The 6524-nt window shown below is 37.5% G+C and overlaps 1 long non-coding RNA gene across 1 annotated transcript; it reads right to left on the bottom strand.

Moving 5' to 3' along the window:
- Positions 1-3378: 3378 nt before the first annotated feature.
- Positions 3379-6447, bottom strand: LOC116559806. Its single transcript, XR_004272636.1, has 2 exons — positions 6342-6447; positions 3379-5953 (listed from the first exon to the last, which is right to left on the bottom strand). It is a non-coding gene; the product is annotated as an uncharacterized LOC116559806 (long non-coding RNA).
- Positions 6448-6524: the final 77 nt, after the last annotated feature.

The raw sequence follows: 6524 nt of genomic DNA, 5'->3' as shown, positions 1-6524 counted from the left end.
AAATATTCTAAGAATATTATGCCCATCTAGGCAGGAGAGGGACAGTAGCTTAGATTGATAAGGCAGTGAAGGTACAGAAAAGTAGGCAATTCAAGATAAACTTTAAAGACTATCAGCAAGAACAGTGAAGTTATACAAAATATTACATTTGCATTTTAATTAATATTTTAATGAATGTACAAAAAATTATCCTAAAGCCTTGTCAGTGGATCTGGAAAGGAACTTCTCAACCTTATTCACAGAGCTATAAACATGAAGAACAAATTATTCACCTGTATCAAAAACCATAAAGAAAAAACCATTTAAAAAAAATTGTCTACTAAATTATCTCCCCTTTCTTCTCTACCAACCTCAGTTTTTAGGGTTTTTTTAAAATCTAAATTTTATCAATTTGTAAGTTTGCATACATTTGTTTATGAAGGCTACTAATCTTTCATCTGTCACATGTGCAGCAAATATTTTCTCCAGGCTATTGATTTTGTTTGGGGGTCTTTGCCATTTAAAATACTTTTAATGTATAGGAAAATGTATCTAACCTTATGGCATCTGGGTTTCCTGATGTAGACAAGTTTGTCCCTGTTTAAAATATTATATAAATATACACAAAAATGTAATTCTATTATTTCATGTATCTATTTGTTCACATTTAAATCTGGCATTGTCTCTATTCTCCTTGGTGTTTCTGAATGTCATAAATTTTTATTTTTATTTATTTTATTTATTTTTTTTTTTTTTTTGAGATGGAGTCTTGCTCTGTCACCTGGAGTGCAGTGGTGTGATCTCAGCTCACTGGAAGCTCCACTTCAGCTTCCCAAGTAGCTGGGATTATAGATGCTCACCACCACTCCTGGCTAATTTTTGAATTTTTAGTAGAGATACGGTTTCAACACATTGGCCAGGCTGGTCTCGAACTCCTGACCTAAAATGATCCACCCACTTCGGCCTCCCAAAGTGCTGGGATTACAGGCCAGAGCCAACATGCCCGGCCTGAATGTCATAAATCCTACTTTGACCTCTAATCGATTTCCAAATCTCTAGTTCTATCAATAGCTGACTACCTGTTGGACATTGTCACTGATAGGCAAAATTGAAAATTCATGTCAATATTTTCCCCTATTTAAATAAGAATCTGCTCTTTCTTCCTTATACACTTAGATAAGTGAGATATTCATTCTAGAAGCTTTGGTTTGATTTCTCCTTTCCTTTACCCAACACTCTGCCCACCAGCACCACCGGTCTAATCACTGCATTTGATGTCATAGCTTCTGCCTGCAAAATGTGTCAGGCATCCAACCTTTTCATTTCCCCCCCTTTTTTTCCTGGTGCCAATGCAATTCAGGCTTACATTATTTACAACCTGAAATATTTACTGCAGAAGTATTTTCCTAAACTCCATGATGAACCAAATCAGGCCATTATTGTTCATAAATTTTTCACAGTATCCTTTTATTTTTAAAGTCAAAATTCATTGTTCTTGGCGGGGCACAGTGTCTCATGCCCGTAATCCCACCACTTTGGGAGGCCGAGGAGGGCGGATCACGAGATCGGGAGTTCAAGACCAGCCTGACCAACATGGTGAATCCTTGTTTCTACTAAAAATACAAAAATTAACCAGTCAAGGTGGCACATGCCTATAATCCCAGCTACTCAGGAGGCTGAGGCAGGAGAATCGCTTGAACCCGGGAGATGGAGGTTGCAGTGAGCCAAGATCGCACTACTGCACTCCAGCCTAGGCGACAGAGTGAGACTGTCTCAAAAAAAAAAAAAAAAAAAAAAAAAAAATCACTGTTTTTATTTAATGTCATTTTGTGACATATGACTATTTATCAGGCAAGACTCTAGATTCTGTGGATTCAGCATTGAAAAAATTAAAATGAAATGAAGAAAGTTCCTTCACTCATGAAACACATTTTAGTGGCTATATCTGGGTTTAAATCTTGGATCCAGCATTTTAAAATTTGTGATCTTAGATAAGTAAAATTTTTAAAGCCTCTGTTCTTTCAGCCATAAAATAATTTTTTTAAGTAGGGAGGAGGAGGAGATATAATGTATAACATGTAGACTCTTGTAAGAAATAGAAATTAGATAGGTTGAGAGATCATGTGATTCATCCAATAAATGTTGGCTCTTGTTTTTCCTGAACTGTATGTTTTTTCCTTGTCCCAAAGCTAGCCTTACCTCTCCCACACACTGGGGTTCATTCATGCTTTAGCCCTTACCACCTTTTCCAATTTATTAAAAGGTACATGCTCAATTTTAATATTTGCCTATTTTTATTTTGAAATCTTATTGAACTTGCATCTATACTTTAAAATGACGCAGAACTTAAAGAACTCAAAGATTATGAAGAAGACTCAGCATGTGGGAATAAATTGAGAATAGGGCTGGGCACGGTGGCTCATATCTGTAATCTCAGCACTTTGGGAGGCCAAGGCAGGCAGATCACTTGAGGTCAGGAGTTTGGGACCAGTGTGACCAATGTGGTGAAACCCCACCTCTACTAAAATATAAAAATTAATGGGATGTGGTGGCAGATGCCTTAATCCCAGCTACTCGGGAAGCTGAGGCAGGAGAATCACTTGAACCCAGGAGGTAGACTGCAGTGAGCAGAGATGGTGCCACTGCACTTCAGCCTCCAGTGGTACTCCCTCTCAAAAACATAAATACATAAATAAATAAAATTAAATTGATAATAGTAATAAATATGAAAGTAACTAAATTTAGCTTTCTTTTATAACTACATAACCAAATATCAACCATCATTTTTTGCCCCTCCAAATTAAGAGAATTTAAAATGCAGATTCTCCCCACCTCCTCTTCCCATTCAATAGAAACTAAGAAAGAAGGATTTTATTCAGGTCTTCACTCCATCTGTGGTTCACATCCAGTGACCTAAAGGTTAGAAAGCGTTCATTCCACCAATAATTACCAAGCACCTATAAGCTACCAGGAAATCTTACAAACTCGAGGGAAATCCTGGCTCCTCCTATCATGAATTTTGCATTCTCAGATAGGAAATATGGCTCTGATGCCTGCTGGGGCAGTGGTAGCAACCTTTACTGCATGTGAATTCAGTCATCCTTTGGTATCTTTGGGGGATTGGTTCCAGAACCTCTCACTGTTACCAAAACCCACAGATACTCAAGTTTCTGGTATAAAATGGTGTAGTATTTGCACATAACCTATGCATATCTTCCTATATACTTTGAATCATCTCTAGATTACTTATAATGCCAATGTAAGCACTATATAACTAATTATTACATGGTATTGTTTAGGGGATAATAACAAGAAAAAATCTGTACATGTTCAATACAGATGCAATTTATTTTTGCTCTGCTCTTGGTTAAATCCACAGATGCAGAACCCACAGACATAGAGGCCAACTTTACACTTAGAGTTACAATTGATGTTGGAGGTAATTTAGACAACTTCCAACGTGGTATAGAAATCTGTATACTAGAGCATCTCTACCAGAACCTTTCATTCAACACTTGCTTGGATGCCTTCAGCAACAGAGAGCTCAGTACTTCAGCCTTCCCACTTGTAAAAAGCTTCGAATGTTAAAAGTTCTTAAATTTTTCTGGCTTTTACAATATTTAATAGCAGCTTTATATCTCTTTTCCAACTTTCACAATCACACAGCTCCCTAAATAAACATACCTAATCTTTCAGTCATTCCTAAATATAACACTGTTATTGGTATTGCTAAAGTCCCTTCAAGATTCATAATTACTTCAAATATTCCCTGACCAGGGACTACCCTGGCTCACCAGCTCAGAATATCATGAACTATACTTCCTGTTTAAGTATTTTAGGACTGAAATAATTCTAAATGCTGTGGTCACCCTACCTGGTTGGCTTACACTAAAACTTTGCCTCCTTTGGGATATTTGTTGCCATTAATACTCTGTGGTACAGCTCAACCTGAGGGACGCTAACGTGTCAGAAAAACAGGTGAGCACGCAAGCCTAAGTGGAATATTATGCAATTCTTGAGATTGAGGACAGCACTATGTGACTGTCATTTAATCAAAATGTAACTATCAGCTTAGACTATCCTTTAAGCCCAGATCGAAAAGCAGAGTTTCAGGCTTATAGGAAACCAGACGTAATCATTCAAATAAAATTACTGATACTGTACTTCATGTGAGCAAGGACAGCATATTAACATATTATTATTATGCCCACTTGAAATATGGTTATTTGCTGGCAGGTAGGTTATAAAACCATCAGATTATATGTACATGTTTTGTGAGTTCTTAGAAAATACTTCTTTCATTCAAATTCTTAGTATTTATTTTACATAAATGGGATTCATTCAGTTAAAATAACTGTGAAAATTATTAGAAAATTTCAACAAATCAGTTTTTAAATTTTTAGAAAGATCCAAAATGTCCCAGGCCTCCACATTACAACCAATGATCAGCATTTAAAGAGAAAATACACAATTTTGCATCACTACATATAGAGAATATGTGAGTTTTTAAAAATGAAATAACATAGAGTTTTCTAATTAATAATTTATTCAAAAATACTCAGAAGGAATTAAGAAATATGTTCTAAGCAAAATGATACCTTGTTGAGCCCACAAAACAAGGAGGATATAAAAATGTATGGGGGTAAAATACTTTTTATACATGTGTTGACTACCTTTTTCAAGGATTACAGCTATTGCAGCAATAAAAAAAAATCAGAATTCAATAAACGTTTTGAAAGTTAAAATAACATAAACGTTTCAATTTTTGAATTTTTTCAAAAGTTTAAATTCCTCTTTACGCTAAGCAGAAATAGAAATCTAAAATGATAACAACAACAATAATAATTACACAATGTTTACAAAGCCTTTAGAATTTTCAATATTCCTGTGTCTGTGGTTGAAGCAACAAAATTAAAATGATATAGTCACAATTTGTTTCTTGACTATTTTATATTCAGTAATTTTTAATGAAGCAACTAAATTAGGCATAACTTTCTACAGCTTAAACACAGGTATGATGAATATATTTTACTTGATTAAAAATAATAAAACCAGGGAGCCTTAAATTTTATCTTAAAAGATTAACTACTGTGTCAATTACAAATCTAGGAGAAAGGTATTTATAAAGGAATAACTATTCTGAACAGTAACTTCCTTTTGTTCACTTCATTTAATTAATGACTCAATCAGCTTTCACTCTTAATACTAAAATTTTCCTAAATTACACATTGGTTTGCAAATAGGATGGCATATATCAGGGCTATGTCAACTTAACACTGGTAAAAATTCAGCAGATAATTCATTTTTTATTTAATCAAGAAGGAAAAAACTAGTTGGCAGTGTAGAGCGACATAATTAACTAAATAACTGCCAATTCTGCATTGTACTTTGTGTTACATGACATATCATGAATAAATACCAGTCAAAAATCGAATTATTTGGATACTTAAATGATGATGAGGCCTGCTGTGCCAACAGGTATGCTAATGAGTAGACATCTCCCAGACTCAAGACTGAGTGAATGAGGCAAATGTTTTCACCTCCTAATCTTTTAGGGTGTTCAATTAACGCTAAGTAAGAAGTTCCCTACTATTGGGAAAGAAGTAGATGTAATCATCTATATGCTTATTTTGTCAACAGAGGAAGAAAAACTTGCAAAGGAACAGTTTTGGTATATGTATCAGATTTTTATACAATTAAATGGTCATAGATGACAATTTTCACCTAAGGAAGACAAGTTTATGTTCAGTTACCAATCGCCTCTAAATAGGGTAACCGTCTTCTGATGGCAACTAAAGTTAACGATGTCTTTCTTCTAAAACCTTTCTAAAGAGCACCCTGCAATCTCACCTTCGAGCCTCAAGCCCTTTGCCTTGAATTAGTAAGGTGGCCATACCGCCAATTTCAGCTGTTCTCCTTCAGTCCTGTAGTCCACGCCAGGGGATTCTCCAAATGCTAATAAAAATCAGTTTCCCTGACAAAAGAACACATACATGAATGCTTTTGTTTTTCTTTTAAAGAAGGGGGTCAGGGAGCATCTGACCGACGTTTTTAAAGGAAGGGGACAGCTACTCGCTTGGGACTGCATTTTAGTTGTGCTAAAAGTGATGGAAGTGGGTTAGCATTATTCTGCCACTGACACCCAAAAGACCTGCCCACGGAAACCCCTGCCAGAGAAGCGAAGTTTACCGAAACAGCGCTCGGGCAAGCGCTGGCACAAATTCAAAACTAACTCTGCCGGGCCCGCGGGGGTGGCGAGAGAGGGACCTAACGTGAAACCCGGGGAGCCCCGCGTCTCTTGCCTCCGAAGGTCTGCCGCGACCAGCGTCCCCTTGTCTGCTGGAGTCGGAAGTGCCTGTCACCTGCGGATCTGCCCGCCTCTGCCGGTCCGCCCTTCTCCTCGCCCAGTTCGGACAGTCTCGAATTCCCCGTCGCAGCCCCGGCCGCCAAGGACTCCGGGTCCCCGGCCCCCGCCCCCGCCCCCGCCGCGCCCTCCCCGCGGTCCAGGCCTCTCCAGGCGCTGCCGGGCGCTCATTGGCGGCGGC

The sequence above is a fragment of the Sapajus apella genome, unplaced genomic scaffold (assembly GCF_009761245.1).
Source record: "Sapajus apella isolate SASKATOON/1434 unplaced genomic scaffold, GSC_monkey_1.0 scaffold24, whole genome shotgun sequence".
NCBI classification, from domain to species: domain Eukaryota; kingdom Metazoa; phylum Chordata; class Mammalia; order Primates; family Cebidae; genus Sapajus; species Sapajus apella.
Note: the sequence above shows the minus strand (reverse complement) of the source record. Positions and strands in the feature narration are given on the sequence as shown.